Raw genomic sequence first — 21,226 nt, forward strand, 5'->3', positions numbered from 1 at the left:
AACTGCAGCTGGTGGAAAACACTTCTTGCAGGTTTTGGCAACTTTTGCAGTTGGATTTGTGTATCTTCTTTGTTAGCGCTTTAACCTCACAATGCCATTCTTGGGTATAGCTGCAGACAAGAGTCCTCGCAATGAGTCCCTCTACTGATGGCATGTGGTATTGAAGAAACAGATTGGCAGAAAATCAAAACTTGCAGCAGTGTTTGCAGTAATCTCAAAAGCATAATGAATGCCATACCGGTGATTGTAAGCATTCACATCTCCACAAGTACATTTCCAGGAAGCTCAATGTTTCTTGTGAACTGTTTCAAAAAGCTGAAAGATCACACATTGATATTAGTTTGGAGATATGACTGATAAAAACACTCCTTGTAGGATTTCTTAGAGGCGTAAGATGCCAGAAGTATACCAAGAGTTTTGTGCAGGATAGCGCGCAGAAGGCATTGTTTGACATTCAGTGACGTCAAGAAAGTTTACCAGGAGTGGGGTTCGAACCCACACGGATATATATCCATTGGATCTTAAGTCCAACGCCTTAACCACTCGGCCATCCTGGTTGCAGATGTAACACTCTGCACTTGAATTGGGAGCTTAAGGGTATGATCGCTCTGCCTTTGGATGCTTGGACACTGGACAGTATGGACCTCCTGTATCCTTGATGAATCTTTCTGTGAAACTCTGGTTAACTGCTTGATATCATAAGACAGTCCTCCGGCAGAAACAACATCCCATGAAAATCTCTGGCTTGCTGAAAAGCCTTTTTATTGGGTGAAGAGGGCTTAGCATATGTTGGCCCATTGGGGCACACTAACTCCACCACCCATACAGAGCAAAGTAGCAGGTGACCCTCAAATTGTTCATTGTTTTTAAATATTTTTTTTTCTGTTGTTTGGGGCTCTGATTTGTCAAGTATGTTTTATGGGAAAACAAGTTTTTTCTCAATTTTCAAATTTCTAGCACACCGCACAAGAATTTCTTCTAGGACTTAACTGGAGCTTGCAGCATGCACTCCTTCCTCTAGTCTTATAAGTTCTCCAGAGCCTGTTGTGGGGACAAATTCTCACAGTCTGATGCTGCCACCAACATACGTCAAGGAGGAACTGTTCTTTAAGCAATGATGTGCAATATCAGGCTTAAGTTAAAGATAACATTTTGACTGGGGTTGAAAAAGCTCTGTTGGGGCTTTATTAAACTATTGAAACCTGATCAAGGTGACTTTGGATTCTGCCCTATGCCTTGTAACAAACTCTAGTCCATGTGTTAATCCAGTTTTACTTTCCAGTGGCTTTCTTCATAGTTCTCTCTTAGAAAACTGCAGCTGGTGGAAAACACTTCTTGCAGGTTTTGGCAACTTTTGCAGTTGGATTTGTGTATCTTCTTTGTTAGCGCTTTAACCTCACAATGCCATTCTTGGGTATAGCTGCAGACAAGAGTCCTCACAATGAGTCCCTCTACTGATGGCATGTGGTATTGAAGAAACAGATTGGCAGAAAATCAAAACTTGCAGCAGTGTTTGCAGTAATCTCAAAAGCATAATGAATGCCATACCAGTGATTGTAAGCATTCACATCTCCACAAGTACATTTCCAGGAAGCTCAATGTTTCTTGTGAACTGTTTCAAAAAGCTGAAAGATCACACATTGATATTAGTTTGGAGATATGACTGATAAAAACACTCCTTGTACGATTTCTTAGAGGCGTAAGATGCCAGAAGTATACCAAGAGTTTTGTGCAGGATAGCGCGCAGAAGGCATTGTTTGACATTCAGTGACGTCAAGAAAGTTTACCAGGAGTGGGGTTCGAACCCACACGGATATATATCCATTGGATCTTAAGTCCAACTCCTTAACCACTCGGCCAACCTGGTTGTTGATGTTACAGTCTGCACTTGAATTTGGAGCTTAAGGGTATGATCGCTCTGCCTTTGGATGCTTGGACACTGGACAGTATGGACCTCCTGTATCCTTGATGAATCTTTCTGTGAAACTCTGGTTAACTGCTTGATATCATAAGACAGTCCTCCGGAAGAAACAACATCCCATGAAAATCTCTGGCTTGCTGAAAAGCCTTTTCATTGGGTGAAGAGGGCTTAACATATGTTGGCCCATTGGGGCACACTAACTCCACCACCCATACAGAGCAAAGTAGCAGGTGACCCTCAAATTGTTCATTGTTTTTAAATATTTTTTTTTCTGTTGTTTGGGGATCTGATTTGTCAAGTATGTTTTATGGGAAAACAAGTTTTTGCTCAATTTTCAAATTTCTAGCACACCGCACAAGAATTTCTTCTAGGACTTAACTGGATCTTGCAGCATGCACTCCTTCCTCTAGTCTTATAAGTTCTCCAGAGCCTGTTGTGGGGACAAATTCTCACAGTCTGATGCTGCCACCAACATACGTCAAGGAGGAACTGTTCTTTAAGCAATGATGTGCAATATCGGGCTTAAGTTAAAGATAACATTTTGACTGGGGTTGAAAAAGCTCTGTTGTGGCTTTATTAAACTATTGAAACCTGATCAAGGTGACTTTGGATTCTGCCCTATGCCTTGTAACAAACTCTAGTCCATGTGTTAATCCAGTTTTACTTTCCAGTGGCTTTCTTCATAGTTCTCTCTTAGAAAACTGCAGCTGGTGGAAAACACTTCTTGCAGGTTTTGGCAACTTTTGCAGTTGGATTTGTGTATCTTCTTTGTTAGCGCTTTAACCTCACAATGCCATTCTTGGGTATAGCTGCAGACAAGAGTCCTCACAATGAGTCCCTCTACTGATGGCATGTGGTATTGAAGAAACAGATTGGCAGAAAATCAAAACTTGCAGCAGTGTTTGCAGTAATCTCAAAAGCATAATGAATGCCATACCGGTGATTGTAAGCATTCACATCTCCACAAGTACATTTCCAGGAAGCTCAATGTTTCTTGTGAACTGTTTCAAAAAGCTGAAAGATCACACATTGATATTAGTTTGGAGATATGACTGATAAAAACACTCCTTGTAGGATTTCTTAGAGGCGTAAGATGCCAGAAGTATACCAAGAGTTTTGTGCAGGATAGCGCGCAGAAGGCATTGTTTGACATTCAGTGACGTCAAGAAAGTTTACCAGGAGTGGGGTTCGAACCCACGCAGATATATATCCATTGGATTTTAAGTCCAACACCTTAACCACTCGGCCATCCTGGTTGTTGATGTTACAGTCTGCACTTGAATTTGGAGCTTAAGGGTATGATCGCTCTGCCTTTGGATGCTTGGACACTGGACAGTATGGACCTCCTGTATCCTTGATGAATCTTTCTGTGAAACTCTGGTTAACTGCTTGATATCATAAGACAGTCCTCCGGAAGAAACAACATCCCATGAAAATCTCTTGCTTGCTGAAAAGCCTTTTTATTGGGTGAAGAGGGCTTAGCATATGTTGGCCCATTGGGGCACACTAACTCCACCACCCATACAGAGCAAAGTAGCAGGTGACCCTCAAATTGTTCATTGTTTTTAAATATTTTTTTTTCTGTTGTTTGGGGCTCTGATTTGTCAAGTATGTTTTATGGGAAAACAAGTTTTTTCTCAATTTTCAAATTTCTAGCACACCGCACAAGAATTTCTTCTAGGACTTAACTGGAGCTTGCAGCATGCACTCCTTCCTCTAGTCTTATAAGTTCTCCAGAGCCTGTTGTGGGGACAAATTCTCACAGTCTGATGCTGCCACCAACATACGTCAAGGAGGAACTGTTCTTTAAGCAATGATGTGCAATATCGGGCTTAATTTAAAGATAACAGTTTGACTGGGGTTGAAAAAGCTCTGTTGTGGCTTTATTAAACTATTGAAACCTGATCAAGGTGACTTTGGATTCTGCCCTATGCCTTGTAACAAACTCTAGTCCATGTGTTAATCCAGTTTTACTTTCCAGTGGCTTTCTTCATAGTTCTCTCTTAGAAAACTGCAGCTGGTGGAAAACACTTCTTGCAGGTTTTGGCAACTTTTGCAGTTGGATTTGTGTATCTTCTTTGTTAGCGCTTTAACCTCACAATGCCATTCTTGGGTATAGCTGCAGACAAGAGTCCTCACAATGAGTCCCTCTACTGATGGCATGTGGTATTGAAGAAACAGATTGGCAGAAAATCAAAACTTGCAGCAGTGTTTGCAGTAATCTCAAAAGCATAATGAATGCCATACCGGTGATTGTAAGCATTCACATCTCCACAAGTACATTTCCAGGAAGCTCAATGTTTCTTGTGAACTGTTTCAAAAAGCTGAAAGATCACACATTGATATTAGTTTGGAGATATGACTGATAAAAACACTCCTTGTAGGATTTCTTAGAGGCGTAAGATGCCAGAAGTATACCAAGAGTTTTGTGCAGGATAGCGCGCAGAAGGCATTGTTTGACATTCAGTGACGTCAAGAAAGTTTACCAGGAGTGGGGTTCGAACCCACGCGGATATATATCCATTGGATCTTAAGTCCAACGCCTTAACCACTCGGCCATCCTGGTTGCAGATGTGACACTCTGCACTTGAATTTGGAGCTTAAGGGTATGATCGCTCTGCCTTTGGATGCTTGGACACTGGACAGTATGGACCTCCTGTATCCTTGATGAATCTTTCTGTGAAACTCTGGTTAACTGCTTGATATCATAAGACAGTCCTCCGGCAGAAACAACATCCCATGAAAATCTCTGGCTTGCTGAAAAGCCTTTTTATTGGGTGAAGAGGGCTTAGCATATGTTGGCCCATTGGGGCACACTAACTCCACCACCCATACAGAGCAAAGTAGCAGGTGACCCTCAAATTGTTCATTGTTTTTAAATATTTTTTTTTCTGTTGTTTGGGGCTCTGATTTGTCAAGTATGTTTTATGGGAAAACAAGTTTTTTCTCAATTTTCAAATTTCTAGCACACCGCACAAGAATTTCTTCTAGGACTTAACTGGAGCTTGCAGCATGCACTCCTTCCTCTAGTCTTATAAGTTCTCCAGAGCCTGTTGTGGGGACAAATTCTCACAGTCTGATGCTGCCACCAACATACGTCAAGGAGGAACTGTTCTTTAAGCAATGATGTGCAATATCGGGCTTAAGTTAAAGATAACATTTTGACTGGGGTTGAAAAAGCTCTGTTGTGGCTTTATTAAACTATTGAAACCTGATCAAGGTGACTTTGGATTCTGCCCTATGCCTTGTAACAAACTCTAATCCATGTGTTAATCCAGTTTTACTTTCCAGTGGCTTTCTTCATAGTTCTCTCTTAGAAAACTGCAGCTGGTGGAAAACACTTCTTGCAGGTTTTGGCAACTTTTGCAGTTGGATTTGTGTATCTTCTTTGTTAGCGCTTTAACCTCACAATGCCATTCTTGGGTATAGCTGCAGACAAGAGTCCTCACAATGAGTCCCTCTACTGATGGCATGTGGTATTGAAGAAACAGATTGGCAGAAAATCAAAACTTGCAGCAGTGTTTGCAGTAATCTCAAAAGCATAATGAATGCCATACCGGTGATTGTAAGCATTCACATCTCCACAAGTACATTTCCAGGAAGCTCAATGTTTCTTGTGAACTGTTTCAAAAAGCTGAAAGATCACACATTGATATTAGTTTGGAGATATGACTGATAAAAACACTCCTTGTAGGATTTCTTAGAGGCGTAAGATGCCAGAAGTATACCAAGAGTTTTGTGCAGGATAGCGCGCAGAAGGCATTGTTTGACATTCAGTGACGTCAAGAAAGTTTACCAGGAGTGGGGTTCGAACCCACGCGGATATATATCCATTGGATCTTAAGTCCAACGCCTTAACCACTCGGCCATCCTGGTTGTTGATGTTACAGTCTGCACTTGAATTTGGAGCTTAAGGGTATGATCGCTCTGCCTTTGGATGCTTGGACACTGGACAGTATGGACCTCCTGTATCCTTGATGAATCTTTCTGTGAAACTCTGGTTAACTGCTTGATATCATAAGACAGTCCTCCGGAAGAAACAACATCCCATGAAAATCTCTGGCTTGCTGAAAAGCCTCTTCCTTGGGTGAAGAGGGCTTAACATATGTTGGCCCATTGGGGCACACTACCTCCACCACCCATACAGAGCAAAGTAGCAGGTGACCCTCAAATTGTTCATCGTTTTTAAATATTTTTTTTCTGTTGTTTGGGGCTCTGATTTGTCAAGTATGTTTTATGGGAAAACAAGTTTTTTCTCAATTTTCTAATTTCTAGCACACCGCACAAGAATTTCTTCTAGGACTTAACTGGAGCTTGCAGCATGCACTCCTTCCTCTAGTCTTATAAGTTCTCCAGAGCCTGTTGTGGGGACAAATTCTCACAGTCTGATGCTGCCACCAACATACGTCAAGGAGGAACTGTTCTTTAAGCAATGATGTGCAATATCGGGCTTAAGTTAAAGATAACATTTTGACTGGGGTTGAAAAAGCTCTGTTGTGGCTTTATTAAACTATTGAAACCTGATCAAGGTGACTTTGGATTCTGCCCTATGCCTTGTAACAAACTCTAATCCATGTGTTAATCCAGTTTTACTTTCCAGTGGCTTTCTTCATAGTTCTCTCTTAGAAAACTGCAGCTGGTGGAAAACACTTCTTGCAGGTTTTGGCAACTTTTGCAGTTGGATTTGTGTATCTTCTTTGTTAGCGCTTTAACCTCACAATGCCATTCTTGGGTATAGCTGCAGACAAGAGTCCTCACAATGAGTCCCTCTACTGATGGCATGTGGTATTGAAGAAACAGATTGGCAGAAAATCAAAACTTGCAGCAGTGTTTGCAGTAATCTCAAAAGCATAATGAATGCCATACCGGTGATTGCAAGCATTCACATCTCCACAAGTACATTTCCAGGAAGCTCAATGTTTCTTGTGAACTGTTTCAAAAAGCTGAAAGATCACACATTGATATTAGTTTGGAGATATGACTGATAAAAACACTCCTTGTAGGATTTCTTAGAGGCGTAAGATGCCAGAAGTATACCAAGAGTTTTGTGCAGGATAGCGCGCAGAAGGCATTGTTTGACATTCAGTGACGTCAAGAAAGTTTACCAGGAGTGGGGTTCGAACCCACGCGGATATATATCCATTGGATCTTAAGTCCAACGCCTTAACCACTCGGCCATCCTGGTTGTTGATGTTACAGTCTGCACTTGAATTTGGAGCTTAAGGGTATGATCGCTCTGCCTTTGGATGCTTGGACACTGGACAGTATGGACCTCCTGTATCCTTGATGAATCTTTCTGTGAAACTCTGGTTAACTGCTTGATATCATAAGACAGTCCTCCGGAAGAAACAACATCCCATGAAAATCTCTGGCTTGCTGAAAAGCCTCTTCCTTGGGTGAAGAGGGCTTACCATATGTTGGCCCATTGGGGCACACTACCTCCACCACCCATACAGAGCAAAGTAGCAGGTGACCCTCAAATTGTTCATCGTTTTTAAATATTTTTTTTCTGTTGTTTGGGGCTCTGATTTGTCAAGTATGTTTTATGGGAAAACAAGTTTTTTCTCAATTTTCTAATTTCTAGCACACCGCACAAGAATTTCTTCTAGGACTTAACTGGAGCTTGCAGCATGCACTCCTTCCTCTAGTCTTATAAGTTCTCCAGAGCCTGTTGTGGGGACAAATTCTCACAGTCTGATGCTGCCACCAACATACGTCAAGGAGGAACTGTTCTTTAAGCAATGATGTGCAATATCGGGCTTAAGTTAAAGATAACATTTTGACTGGGGTTGAAAAAGCTCTGTTGTGGCTTTATTAAACTATTGAAACCTGATCAAGGTGACTTTGGATTCTGCCCTATGCCTTGTAACAAACTCTAGTCCATGTGTTAATCCAGTTTTACTTTCCAGTGGCTTTCTTCATAGTTCTCTCTTAGAAAACTGCAGCTGGTGGAAAACACTTCTTGCAGGTTTTGGCAACTTTTGCAGTTGGATTTGTGTATCTTCTTTGTTAGCGCTTTAACCTCACAATGCCATTCTTGGGTATAGCTGCAGACAAGAGTCCTCACAATGAGTCCCTCTACTGATGGCATGTGGTATTGAAGAAACAGATTGGCAGAAAATCAAAACTTGCAGCAGTGTTTGCAGTAATCTCAAAAGCATAATGAATGCCATACTGGTGATTGTAAGCATTCACATCTCCACAAGTACATTTCCAGGAAGCTCAATGTTTCTTGTGAACTGTTTCAAAAAGCTGAAAGATCACACATTGATATTAGTTTGGAGATATGACTGATAAAAACACTCCTTGTAGGATTTCTTAGAGGCGTAAGATGCCAGAAGTATACCAAGAGTTTTGTGCAGGATAGCGCGCAGAAGGCATTGTTTGACATTCAGTGACGTCAAGAAAGTTTACCAGGAGTGGGGTTCGAACCCACGCGGATATATATCCATTGGATCTTAAGTCCAACGCCTTAACCACTCGGCCATCCTGGTTGTTGATGTTACATTCTGCACTTGAATTTGGAGCTTAAGGGTATGATCGCTCTGCCTTTGGATGCTTGGACACTGGACAGTATGGACCTCCTGTATCCTTGATGAATCTTTCTGTGAAACTCTGGTTAACTGCTTGATATCATAAGACAGTCCTCCGGAAGAAACAACATCCCATGAAAATCTCTGGCTTGCTGAAAAGCCTTTTTATTGGGTGAAGAGGGCTTAGCATATGTTGGCCCATTGGGGCACACTAACTCCACCACCCATACAGAGCAAAGTAGCAGGTGACCCTCAAATTGTTCATTGTTTTTAAATATTTTTTTTTCTGTTGTTTGGGGCTCTGATTTGTCAAGTATGTTTTATGGGAAAACAAGTTTTTTCTCAATTTTCTAATTTCTAGCACACCGCACAAGAATTTCTTCTAGGACTTAACTGGAGCTTGCAGCATGCACTCCTCCCTCTAGTCTTATAAGTTCTCCAGAGCCTGTTGTGGGGACAAATTCTCACAGTCTGATGCTGCCACCAACATACGTCAAGGAGGAACTGTTCTTTAAGCAATGATGTGCAATATCGGGCTTAAGTTAAAGATAACATTTTGACTGGGGTTGAAAAAGCTCTGTTGTGGCTTTATTAAACTATTGAAACCTGATCAAGGTGACTTTGGATTCTGCCCTATGCCTTGTAACAAACTCTAATCCATGTGTTAATCCAGTTTTACTTTCCAGTGGCTTTCTTCATAATTCTCTCTTAGAAAACTGCAGCTGGTGGAAAACACTTCTTGCAGGTTTTGGCAACTTTTGCAGTTGGATTTGTGTATCTTCTTTGTTAGCGCTTTAACCTCACAATGCCATTCTTGGGTATAGCTGCAGACAAGAGTCCTCACAATGAGTCCCTCTACTGATGGCATGTGGTATTGAAGAAACAGATTGGCAGAAAATCAAAACTTGCAGCAGTGTTTGCAGTAATCTCAAAAGCATAATGAATGCCATACCGGTGATTGTAAGCATTCACATCTCCACAAGTACATTTCCAGGAAGCTCAATGTTTCTTGTGAACTGTTTCAAAAAGCTGAAAGATCACACATTGATATTAGTTTGGAGATATGACTGATAAAAACACTCCTTGTAGGATTTCTTAGAGGCGTAAGATGCCAGAAGTATACCAAGAGTTTTGTGCAGGATAGCGCGCAGAAGGCATTGTTTGACATTCAGTGACGTCAAGAAAGTTTACCAGGAGCTTACCAGGAGGTTCGAACCCACGCGGATATGTATCCATTGGATCTTAAGTCCAACGCCTTAACCACTCGTCCATCCTGGTTGTTGATGTTACAGTCTGCACTTGAATTTGGAGCTTAAGGGTATGATCGCTCTGCCTTTGGATGCTTGGACACTGGACAGTATGGACCTCCTGTATCCTTGATGAATCTTTCTGTGAAACTCTGGTTAACTGCTTGATATCATAAGACAGTCCTCCGGAAGAAACAACATCCCATGAAAATCTCTGGCTTGCTGAAAAGCCTTTTTATTGGGTGAAGAGGGCTTAGCATATGTTGGCCCATTGGGGCACACTAACTCCACCACCCATACAGAGCAAAGTAGCAGGTGACCCTCAAATTGTTCATTGTTTTTAAATATTTTTTTTTCTGTTGTTTGGGGCTCTGATTTGTCAAGTATGTTTTATGGGAAAACAAGTTTTTTCTCAATTTTCTAATTTCTAGCACACCGCACAAGAATTTCTTCTAGGACTTAACTGGAGCTTGCAGCATGCACTCCTCCCTCTAGTCTTATAAGTTCTCCAGAGCCTGTTGTGGGGACAAATTCTCACAGTCTGATGCTGCCACCAACATACGTCAAGGAGGAACTGTTCTTTAAGCAATGATGTGCAATATCGGGCTTAAGTTAAAGATAACATTTTGACTGGGGTTGAAAAAGCTCTGTTGTGGCTTTATTAAACTATTGAAACCTGATCAAGGTGACTTTGGATTCTGCCCTATGCCTTGTAACAAACTCTAATCCATGTGTTAATCCAGTTTTACTTTCCAGTGGCTTTCTTCATAATTCTCTCTTAGAAAACTGCAGCTGGTGGAAAACACTTCTTGCAGGTTTTGGCAACTTTTGCAGTTGGATTTGTGTATCTTCTTTGTTAGCGCTTTAACCTCACAATGCCATTCTTGGGTATAGCTGCAGACAAGAGTCCTCACAATGAGTCCCTCTACTGATGGCATGTGGTATTGAAGAAACAGATTGGCAGAAAATCAAAACTTGCAGCAGTGTTTGCAGTAATCTCAAAAGCATAATGAATGCCATACCGGTGATTGTAAGCATTCACATCTCCACAAGTACATTTCCAGGAAGCTCAATGTTTCTTGTGAACTGTTTCAAAAAGCTGAAAGATCACACATTGATATTAGTTTGGAGATATGACTGATAAAAACACTCCTAGTAGGATTTCTTAGAGGCGTAAGATGCCAGAAGTATACCAAGAGTTTTGTGCAGGATAGCGCGCAGAAGGCATTGTTTGACATTCAGTGACGTCAAGAAAGTTTACCAGGAGTGGGGTTCGAACCTACGCGTATATATATCCATTGGATCTTAAGTCCAACGCCTTAACCACTCAGCCAAGCTGGTTGTTGATGTTACAGTCTGCACTTGAATTTGGAGCTTAAGGGTATGATCGCTCTGCCTTTGGATGCTTGGACACTGGACAGTATGGACCTCCTGTATCCTTGATGAATCTTTCTGTGAAACTCTGGTTAACTGCTCGATATCATAAGACAGTCCTCCGGAAGAAACAACATCCCATGAAAATCTCTGGCTTGCTGAAAAGCCTCTTCCTTGGGTGAAGAGGGCTTAGCATATGTTGGCCCATTGGGGCACACTAACTCCACCACCCATACAGAGCAAAGTAGCAGGTGACCCTCAAATTGTTCATTGTTTTTAAATATTTTTTTTTCTGTTGTTTGGGGCTCTGATTTGTCAAGTATGTTTTATGGGAAAACAAGTTTTTTCTCAATTTTCTAATTTCTAGCACACCGCACAAGAATTTCTTCTAGGACTTAACTGGAGCTTGCAGCATGCACTCCTCCCTCTAGTCTTATAAGTTCTCCAGAGCCTGTTGTGGGGACAAATTCTCACAGTCTGATGCTGCCACCAACATACGTCAAGGAGGAACTGTTCTTTAAGCAATGATGTGCAATATCGGGCTTAAGTTAAAGATAACATTTTGACTGGGGTTGAAAAAGCTCTGTTGTGGCTTTATTAAACTATTGAAACCTGATCAAGGTGACTTTGGATTCTGCCCTATGCCTTGTAACAAACTCTAATCCATGTGTTAATCCAGTTTTACTTTCCAGTGGCTTTCTTCATAGTTCTCTCTTAGAAAACTGCAGCTGGTGGAAAACACTTCTTGCAGGTTTTGGCAACTTTTGCAGTTGGATTTGTGTAAATTCTTTGTTAGCGCTTTAACCTCACAATGCCATTCTTGGGTATAGCTGCAGACAAGAGTCCTCACAATGAGTCCCTCTACTGATGGCATGTGGTATTGAAGAAACAGATTGGCAGAAAATCAAAACTTGCAGCATTGTTTGCAGTAATCTCAAAAGCATAATGAATGCCATACCGGTGATTGTAAGCATTCACATCTCCACAAGTACATTTCCAGGAAGCTCAATGTTTCTTGTGAACTGTTTCAAAAAGCTGAAAGATCACACATTGATATTAGTTTGGAGATATGACTGATAAAAACACTCCTTGTAGGATTTCTTAGAGGCGTAAGATGCCAGAAGTATACCAAGAGTTTTGTGCAGGATAGCGCGCAGAAGGCATTGTTTGACATTCAGTGACGTCAAGAAAGTTTACCAGGAGTGGGGTTCGAACCCACGCGGATATATATCCATTGGATCTTAAGTCCAACGCCTTAACCACTCGGCCATCCTGGTTGCTGATATGACAGTCTGCACTTGAAATGGGAGCTTAAGGGTATGATCACTCTGCCTTTGGATGCTTGGACACTGGACAGTATGGACCTCCTGTATCCTTGATGAATCTTTCTGTGAAACTCTGGTTAACTGCTCGATATCATAAGACAGTCCTCCGGAAGAAACAACATCCCATGAAAATCTCTGGATTGCTGAAAAGCCTCTTCATTGGGTGAAGAGGGCTTAACATATGTTGGCCCATTGGGGCACACTAACTCCACCACCCATACAGAGCAAAGTAGCAGGTGACCCTCAAATTGTTCATCGTTTTTAAATATATTTTTTTTCTGTTGTTTGGGGCTCTGATTTGTCAAGTATGTTTTATGGGAAAACAAGTTTTTTCTCAATTTTCAAATTTCTAGCACACCGCACAACAATTTCCTTTAGGACTTAACTGGAGCTTGCAGCATGCACTCCTCCCTCTAGTCTTATAAGTTCTCCAGAGCCTGTTGTGGGGACAAATTCTCACAGTCTGATGCTGCCACCAACATACGTCAAGGAGGAACTGTTCTTTAAGCAATGATGTGCAATATCGGGCTTAAGTTAAAGATAACATTTTGACTGGGGTTGAAAAAGCTCTGTTGTGGCTTTATTAAACTATTGAAACCTGATCAAGGTGACTTTGGATTCTGCCCTATGCCTTGTAACAAACTCTAGTCCATGTGTTAATCCAGTTTTACTTTCCAGGGGCTTTTTGCATAGTTCTCTCTTAGAAAACTGCAGCTGGTGGAAAACACTTCTTGCAGGTTTTGGCAACTTTTGCAGTTGGATTTGTGTAAATTCTTTGTTAGCGCTTTAACCTCACAATGCCCTTCTTGGGTATAGCTGCAGACAAGAGTCCTCACAATGAGTCCCTCTACTGATGGCATGTGGTATTGAAGAAACAGATTGGCAGAAAATCAAAACTTGCAGCAGTGTTTGCAGTAATCTCAAAAGCATAATGAATGCCACACAGGTGATTGTAAGCATTCACATCTCCACAAGTACATTTCCAGGAAGCTCAATGTTTCTTGTGAACTGTTTCAAAAAGCTGAAAGATCACACATTGATATTAGTTTGGAGATATGACTGATAAAAAACACTCCTTGTAGGATTTCTTAGAGGCGTAAGATGCCAGAAGTATACCAAGAGTTTTGTGCAGGATAGCGCACAGAAGGCATTGTTTGACATTCAGTGACGTCAAGAAAGTTTACCAGGAGTGGGGTTCGAACCCACACGGATAATGGATATATATCCATTGGATCTTAAGTCCAACGCCTTAACCACTCTGCGATCCTGGTTGCTGATATGACAGTCTGCACTTGAATTGGGAGCTTAAGGGTATGATCGCTCTGCCTTTGGATGCTTGGACACTGGACAGTATGGACCTCCTGTATCCTTGATGAATCTTTCTGTGAAACTCTGGTTAACTGCTCGATATCATAAGACAGTCCTCCGGAAGAAACAACATCCCATGAAAATCTCTGGCTTGCTGAAAAGCCTCTTTATTGGGTGAAGAGGGCTTAACATATGTTGGCCCATTGGGGCACACTAACTCCACCACCCATACAGAGCAAAGTAGCAGGTGACCCTCAAATTGTTCATCGTTTTTAAATATTTTTTTTTTCTGTTGTTTGGGGCTCTGATTTGTCAAGTATGTTTTATGGGAAAACAAGTTTTTTCTCAATTTTCAAATTTCTAGCACACCGCACAAGAATTTCCTTTAGGACTTAACTGGAGCTTGCAGCATGCACTCCTCCCTCTAGTCTTATAAGTTCTCCAGAGCCTGTTGTGGGGACAAATTCTCACAGTCTGATGCTGCCACCAACATACGTCAAGCAGGAACTGTTCTTTAAGCAATGATGTGCAATATCGGGCTTAAGTTAAAGATAACATTTTGACTGGGGTTGAAAAAGCTCTGTTGTGGCTTTATTAAACTATTGAAACCTGATCAAGGTGACTTTGGATTCTGCCCTATGCCTTGTAACAAACTCTAGTCCATGTGTTAATCCAGTTTTACTTTCCAGTGGCTTTCTTCATAGTTCTCTCTTAGAAAACTGCAGCTGGTGGAAAACACTTCTTGCAGGTTTTGGCAACTTTTGCAGTTGGATTTGTGTATCTTCTTTGTTAGCGCTTTAACCTCACAATGCCATTCTTGGGTATAGCTGCAGACAAGAGTCCTCACAATGAGTCCCTCTACTGATGGCATGTGGTATTGAAGAAACAGATTGGCAGAAAATCAAAACTTGCAGCAGTGTTTGCAGTAATCTCAAAAGCATAATGAATGCCATACTGGTGATTGTAAGCATTCACATCTCCACAAGTACATTTCCAGGAAGCTCAATGTTTCTTGTGAACTGTTTCAAAAAGCTGAAAGATCACACATTGATATTAGTTTGGAGATATGACTGATAAAAACACTCCTTGTAGGATTTCTTAGAGGCGTAAGATGCCAGAAGTATACCAAGAGTTTTGTGCAGGATAGCGCGCAGAAGGCATTGTTTGACATTCAGTGACGTCAAGAAAGTTTACCAGGAGTGGGGTTCGAACCCACGCGGATATATATCCATTGGATCTTAAGTCCAACGCCTTAACCACTCGGCCATCCTGGTTGTTGATGTTACATTCTGCACTTGAATTTGGAGCTTAAGGGTATGATCGCTCTGCCTTTGGATGCTTGGACACTGGACAGTATGGACCTCCTGTATCCTTGATGAATCTTTCTGTGAAACTCTGGTTAACTGCTTGATATCATAAGACAGTCCTCCGGAAGAAACAACATCCCATGAAAATCTCTGGCTTGCTGAAAAGCCTTTTTATTGGGTGAAGAGGGCTTAGCATATGTTGGCCCATTGGGGCACACTAACTCCACCACCCATACAGAGCAAAGTAGCAGGTGACCCTCAAATTGTTCATTGTTTTTAAATATTTTTTTTTCTGTTGTTTGGGGCTCTGATTTGTCAAGTATGTTTTATGGGAAAACAAGTTTTTTCTCAATTTTCTAATTTCTAGCACACCGCACAAGAATTTCTTCTAGGACTTAACTGGAGCTTGCAGCATGCACTCCTCCCTCTAGTCTTATAAGTTCTCCAGAGCCTGTTGTGGGGACAAATTCTCACAGTCTGATGCTGCCACCAACATACGTCAAGGAGGAACTGTTCTTTAAGCAATGATGTGCAATATCGGGCTTAAGTTAAAGATAACATTTTGACTGGGGTTGAAAAAGCTCTGTTGTGGCTTTGTTAAACTATTGAAACCTGATCAAGGTGACTTTGGATTCTGCCCTATGCCTTGTAACAAACTCTAATCCATGTGTTAATCCAGTTTTACTTTCCAGTGGCTTTCTTCATAATTCTCTCTTAGAAAACTGCAGCTGGTGGAAAACACTTCTTGCAGGTTTTGGCAACTTTTGCAGTTGGATTTGTGTATCTTCTTTGTTAGCGCTTTAACCTCACAATGCCATTCTTGGGTATAGCTGCAGACAAGAGTCCTCACAATGAGTCCCTCTACTGATGGCATGTGGTATTGAAGAAACAGATTGGCAGAAAATCAAAACTTGCAGCAGTGTTTGCAGTAATCTCAAAAGCATAATGAATGCCATACCGGTGATTGTAAGCATTCACATCTCCACAAGTACATTTCCAGGAAGCTCAATGTTTCTTGTGAACTGTTTCAAAAAGCTGAAAGATCACACATTGATATTAGTTTGGAGATATGACTGATAAAAACACTCCTTGTAGGATTTCTTAGAGGCGTAAGATGCCAGAAGTATACCAAGAGTTTTGTGCAGGATAGCGCGCAGAAGGCATTGTTTGACATTCAGTGACGTCAAGAAAGTTTACCAGGAGCTTACCAGGAGGTTCGAACCCACGCGGATATGTATCCATTGGATCTTAAGTCCAACGCCTTAACCACTCGGCCATCCTGGTTGTTGATGTTACAGTCTGCACTTGAATTTGGAGCTTAAGGGTATGATCGCTCTGCCTTTGGATGCTTGGACACTGGACAGTATGGACCTCCTGTATCCTTGATGAATCTTTCTGTGAAACTCTGGTTAACTGCTTGATATCATAAGACAGTCCTCCGGAAGAAACAACATCCCATGAAAATCTCTGGCTTGCTGAAAAGCCTTTTTATTGGGTGAAGAGGGCTTAGCATATGTTGGCCCATTGGGGCACACTAACTCCACCACCCATACAGAGCAAAGTAGCAGGTGACCCTCAAATTGTTCATTGTTTTTAAATATTTTTTTTTCTGTTGTTTGGGGCTCTGATTTGTCAAGTATGTTTTATGGGAAAACAAGTTTTTTCTCAATTTTCTAATTTCTAGCACACCGCACAAGAATTTCTTCTAGGACTTAACTGGAGCTTGCAGCATGCACTCCTCCCTCTAGTCTTATAAGTTCTCCAGAGCCTGTTGTGGGGACAAATTCTCACAGTCTGATGCTGCCACCAACATACGTCAAGGAGGAACTGTTCTTTAAGCAATGATGTGCAATATCGGGCTTAAGTTAAAGATAACATTTTGACTGGGGTTGAAAAAGCTCTGTTGTGGCTTTATTAAACTATTGAAACCTGATCAAGGTGACTTTGGATTCTGCCCTATGCCTTGTAACAAACTCTAATCCATGTGTTAATCCAGTTTTACTTTCCAGTGGCTTTCTTCATAATTCTCTCTTAGAAAACTGCAGCTGGTGGAAAACACTTCTTGCAGGTTTTGGCAACTTTTGCAGTTGGATTTGTGTATCTTCTTTGTTAGCGCTTTAACCTCACAATGCCATTCTTGGGTATAGCTGCAGACAAGAGTCCTCACAATGAGTCCCTCTACTGATGGCATGTGGTATTGAAGAAACAGATTGGCAGAAAATCAAAACTTGCAGCAGTGTTTGCAGTAATCTCAAAAGCATAATGAATGCCATACCGGTGATTGTAAGCATTCACATCTCCACAAGTACATTTCCAGGAAGCTCAATGTTTCTTGTGAACTGTTTCAAAAAGCTGAAAGATCACACATTGATATTAGTTTGGAGATATGACTGATAAAAACACTCCTAGTAGGATTTCTTAGAGGCGTAAGATGCCAGAAGTATACCAAGAGTTTTGTGCAGGATAGCGCGCAGAAGGCATTGTTTGACATTCAGTGACGTCAAGAAAGTTTACCAGGAGTGGGGTTCGAACCTACGCGTATATATATCCATTGGATCTTAAGTCCAACGCCTTAACCACTCAGCCAAGCTGGTTGTTGATGTTACAGTCTGCACTTGAATTTGGAGCTTAAGGGTATGATCGCTCTGCCTTTGGATGCTTGGACACTGGACAGTATGGACCTCCTGTATCCTTGATGAATCTTTCTGTGAAACTCTGGTTAACTGCTCGATATCATAAGACAGTCCTCCGGAAGAAACAACATCCCATGAAAATCTCTGGCTTGCTGAAAAGCCTCTTCCTTGGGTGAAGAGGGCTTAGCATATGTTGGCCCATTGGGGCACACTAACTCCACCACCCATACAGAGCAAAGTAGCAGGTGACCCTCAAATTGTTCATTGTTTTTAAATATTTTTTTTTCTGTTGTTTGGGGCTCTGATTTGTCAAGTATGTTTTATGGGAAAACAAGTTTTTTCTCAATTTTCTAATTTCTAGCACACCGCACAAGAATTTCTTCTAGGACTTAACTGGAGCTTGCAGCATGCACTCCTCCCTCTAGTCTTATAAGTTCTCCAGAGCCTGTTGTGGGGACAAATTCTCACAGTCTGATGCTGCCACCAACATACGTCAAGGAGGAACTGTTCTTTAAGCAATGATGTGCAATATCGGGCTTAAGTTAAAGATAACATTTTGACTGGGGTTGAAAAAGCTCTGTTGTGGCTTTATTAAACTATTGAAACCTGATCAAGGTGACTTTGGATTCTGCCCTATGCCTTGTAACAAACTCTAATCCATGTGTTAATCCAGTTTTACTTTCCAGTGGCTTTCTTCATAGTTCTCTCTTAGAAAACTGCAGCTGGTGGAAAACACTTCTTGCAGGTTTTGGCAACTTTTGCAGTTGGATTTGTGTAAATTCTTTGTTAGCGCTTTAACCTCACAATGCCATTCTTGGGTATAGCTGCAGACAAGAGTCCTCACAATGAGTCCCTCTACTGATGGCATGTGGTATTGAAGAAACAGATTGGCAGAAAATCAAAACTTGCAGCATTGTTTGCAGTAATCTCAAAAGCATAATGAATGCCATACCGGTGATTGTAAGCATTCACATCTCCACAAGTACATTTCCAGGAAGCTCAATGTTTCTTGTGAACTGTTTCAAAAAGCTGAAAGATCACACATTGATATTAGTTTGGAGATATGACTGATAAAAACACTCCTTGTAGGATTTCTTAGAGGCGTAAGATGCCAGAAGTATACCAAGAGTTTTGTGCAGGATAGCGCGCAGAAGGCATTGTTTGACATTCAGTGACGTCAAGAAAGTTTACCAGGAGTGGGGTTCGAACCCACGCGGATATATATCCATTGGATCTTAAGTCCAACGCCTTAACCACTCGGCCATCCTGGTTGCTGATATGACAGTCTGCACTTGAAATGGGAGCTTAAGGGTATGATCACTCTGCCTTTGGATGCTTGGACACTGGACAGTATGGACCTCCTGTATCCTTGATGAATCTTTCTGTGAAACTCTGGTTAACTGCTCGATATCATAAGACAGTCCTCCGGAAGAAACAACATCCCATGAAAATCTCTGGATTGCTGAAAAGCCTCTTCATTGGGTGAAGAGGGCTTAACATATGTTGGCCCATTGGGGCACACTAACTCCACCACCCATACAGAGCAAAGTAGCAGGTGACCCTCAAATTGTTCATCGTTTTTAAATATATTTTTTTTCTGTTGTTTGGGGCTCTGATTTGTCAAGTATGTTTTATGGGAAAACAAGTTTTTTCTCAATTTTCAAATTTCTAGCACACCGCACAACAATTTCCTTTAGGACTTAACTGGAGCTTGCAGCATGCACTCCTCCCTCTAGTCTTATAAGTTCTCCAGAGCCTGTTGTGGGGACAAATTCTCACAGTCTGATGCTGCCACCAACATACGTCAAGGAGGAACTGTTCTTTAAGCAATGATGTGCAATATCGGGCTTAAGTTAAAGATAACATTTTGACTGGGGTTGAAAAAGCTCTGTTGTGGCTTTATTAAACTATTGAAACCTGATCAAGGTGACTTTGGATTCTGCCCTATGCCTTGTAACAAACTCTAGTCCATGTGTTAATCCAGTTTTACTTTCCAGGGGCTTTTTGCATAGTTCTCTCTTAGAAAACTGCAGCTGGTGGAAAACACTTCTTGCAGGTTTTGGCAACTTTTGCAGTTGGATTTGTGTAAATTCTTTGTTAGCGCTTTAACCTCACAATGCCCTTCTTGGGTATAGCTGCAGACAAGAGTCCTCACAATGAGTCCCTCTACTGATGGCATGTGGTATTGAAGAAACAGATTGGCAGAAAATCAAAACTTGCAGCAGTGTTTGCAGTAATCTCAAAAGCATAATGAATGCCACACAGGTGATTGTAAGCATTCACATCTCCACAAGTACATTTCCAGGAAGCTCAATGTTTCTTGTGAACTGTTTCAAAAAGCTGAAAGATCACACATTGATATTAGTTTGGAGATATGACTGATAAAAAACACTCCTTGTAGGATTTCTTAGAGGCGTAAGATGCCAGAAGTATACCAAGAGTTTTGTGCAGGATAGCGCACAGAAGGCATTGTTTGACATTCAGTGACGTCAAGAAAGTTTACCAGGAGTGGGGTTCGAACCCACACGGATAATGGATATATATCCATTGGATCTTAAGTCCAACGCCTTAACCACTCTGCGATCCTGGTTGCTGATATGACAGTCTGCACTTGAATTGGGAGCTTAAGGGTATGATCGCTCTGCCTTTGGATGCTTGGACACTGGACAGTATGGACCTCCTGTATCCTTGATGAATCTTTCTGTGAAACTCTGGTTAACTGCTCGATATCATAAGACAGTCCTCCGGAAGAAACAACATCCCATGAAAATCTCTGGCTTGCTGAAAAGCCTCTTTATTGGGTGAAGAGGGCTTAACATATGTTGGCCCATTGGGGCACACTAACTCCACCACCCATACAGAGCAAAGTAGCAGGTGACCCTCAAATTGTTCATCGTTTTTAAATATTTTTTTTTTCTGTTGTTTGGGGCTCTGATTTGTCAAGTATGTTTTATGGGAAAACAAGTTTTTTCTCAATTTTCAAATTTCTAGCACACCGCACAAGAATTTCCTTTAGGACTTAACTGGAGCTTGCAGCATGCACTCCTCCCTCTAGTCTTATAAGTTCTCCAGAGCCTGTTGTGGGGACAAATTCTCACAGTCTGATGCTGCCACCAACATACGTCAAGCAGGAACTGTTCTTTAAGCAATGATGTGCAATATCGGGCTTAAGTTAAAGATAACATTTTGACTGGGGTTGAAAAAGCTCTGTTGTGGCTTTATTAAACTATTGAAACCTGATCAAGGTGACTTTGGATTCTGCCCTATGCCTTGTAACAAACTCTAGTCCATGTGTTAATCCAGTTTTACTTTCCAGTGGCTTTCTGCATAGTTCTCTCTTAGAAAACTGCAGCTGGTGGAAAACACTTCTTGCAGGTTTTGGCAACTTTTGCAGTTGGATTTGTGTAAATTCTTTGTTAGCGCTTTAACCTCACAATGCCATTCTTGTGTATAGCTGCAGACAAGAGTCCTCACAATGAGTCCCTCTACTGATGGCATGTGGTATTGAAGAAACAGATTGGCAGAAAATCAAACCTTGCAGCAGTGTTTGCAGTAATCTCAAAAGCATAATGAATGCC

General features: G+C 41.4%; 12 non-coding genes across 12 annotated transcripts; all 12 read right to left on the reverse strand.

Moving 5' to 3' along the window:
- Positions 1-474: 474 nt before the first annotated feature.
- Positions 475-557, reverse strand: TRNAL-UAA (transfer RNA leucine (anticodon UAA)). Its single transcript has one exon. It is a non-coding gene; the product is annotated as a tRNA-Leu (tRNA).
- A 1,227-nt stretch (positions 558-1,784) lies between these two features.
- Positions 1,785-1,867, reverse strand: TRNAL-UAA (transfer RNA leucine (anticodon UAA)). Its single transcript has one exon. It is a non-coding gene; the product is annotated as a tRNA-Leu (tRNA).
- A 1,227-nt stretch (positions 1,868-3,094) lies between these two features.
- Positions 3,095-3,177, reverse strand: TRNAL-UAA (transfer RNA leucine (anticodon UAA)). The gene has a single exon. It is a non-coding gene; the product is annotated as a tRNA-Leu (tRNA).
- A 1,227-nt stretch (positions 3,178-4,404) lies between these two features.
- TRNAL-UAA (transfer RNA leucine (anticodon UAA)) lies at positions 4,405-4,487 on the reverse strand. Its single transcript has one exon. It is a non-coding gene; the product is annotated as a tRNA-Leu (tRNA).
- A 1,227-nt stretch (positions 4,488-5,714) lies between these two features.
- On the reverse strand, positions 5,715-5,797 carry TRNAL-UAA (transfer RNA leucine (anticodon UAA)). Its single transcript has one exon. It is a non-coding gene; the product is annotated as a tRNA-Leu (tRNA).
- Positions 5,798-7,023: 1,226 nt separating this feature from the next.
- On the reverse strand, positions 7,024-7,106 carry TRNAL-UAA (transfer RNA leucine (anticodon UAA)). The gene has a single exon. It is a non-coding gene; the product is annotated as a tRNA-Leu (tRNA).
- Positions 7,107-8,332: 1,226 nt separating this feature from the next.
- TRNAL-UAA (transfer RNA leucine (anticodon UAA)) lies at positions 8,333-8,415 on the reverse strand. The gene has a single exon. It is a non-coding gene; the product is annotated as a tRNA-Leu (tRNA).
- A 3,854-nt stretch (positions 8,416-12,269) lies between these two features.
- Positions 12,270-12,352, reverse strand: TRNAL-UAA (transfer RNA leucine (anticodon UAA)). The gene has a single exon. It is a non-coding gene; the product is annotated as a tRNA-Leu (tRNA).
- Positions 12,353-13,581: 1,229 nt separating this feature from the next.
- On the reverse strand, positions 13,582-13,671 carry TRNAL-UAA (transfer RNA leucine (anticodon UAA)). Its single transcript has one exon. It is a non-coding gene; the product is annotated as a tRNA-Leu (tRNA).
- A 1,228-nt stretch (positions 13,672-14,899) lies between these two features.
- On the reverse strand, positions 14,900-14,982 carry TRNAL-UAA (transfer RNA leucine (anticodon UAA)). Its single transcript has one exon. It is a non-coding gene; the product is annotated as a tRNA-Leu (tRNA).
- Positions 14,983-18,836: 3,854 nt separating this feature from the next.
- TRNAL-UAA (transfer RNA leucine (anticodon UAA)) lies at positions 18,837-18,919 on the reverse strand. Its single transcript has one exon. It is a non-coding gene; the product is annotated as a tRNA-Leu (tRNA).
- A 1,229-nt stretch (positions 18,920-20,148) lies between these two features.
- TRNAL-UAA (transfer RNA leucine (anticodon UAA)) lies at positions 20,149-20,238 on the reverse strand. The gene has a single exon. It is a non-coding gene; the product is annotated as a tRNA-Leu (tRNA).
- Positions 20,239-21,226: the final 988 nt, after the last annotated feature.

The sequence above is a fragment of the Hyperolius riggenbachi genome, chromosome 4 (genome assembly GCF_040937935.1).
Source record: "Hyperolius riggenbachi isolate aHypRig1 chromosome 4, aHypRig1.pri, whole genome shotgun sequence".
Taxonomy (NCBI): domain Eukaryota; kingdom Metazoa; phylum Chordata; class Amphibia; order Anura; family Hyperoliidae; genus Hyperolius; species Hyperolius riggenbachi.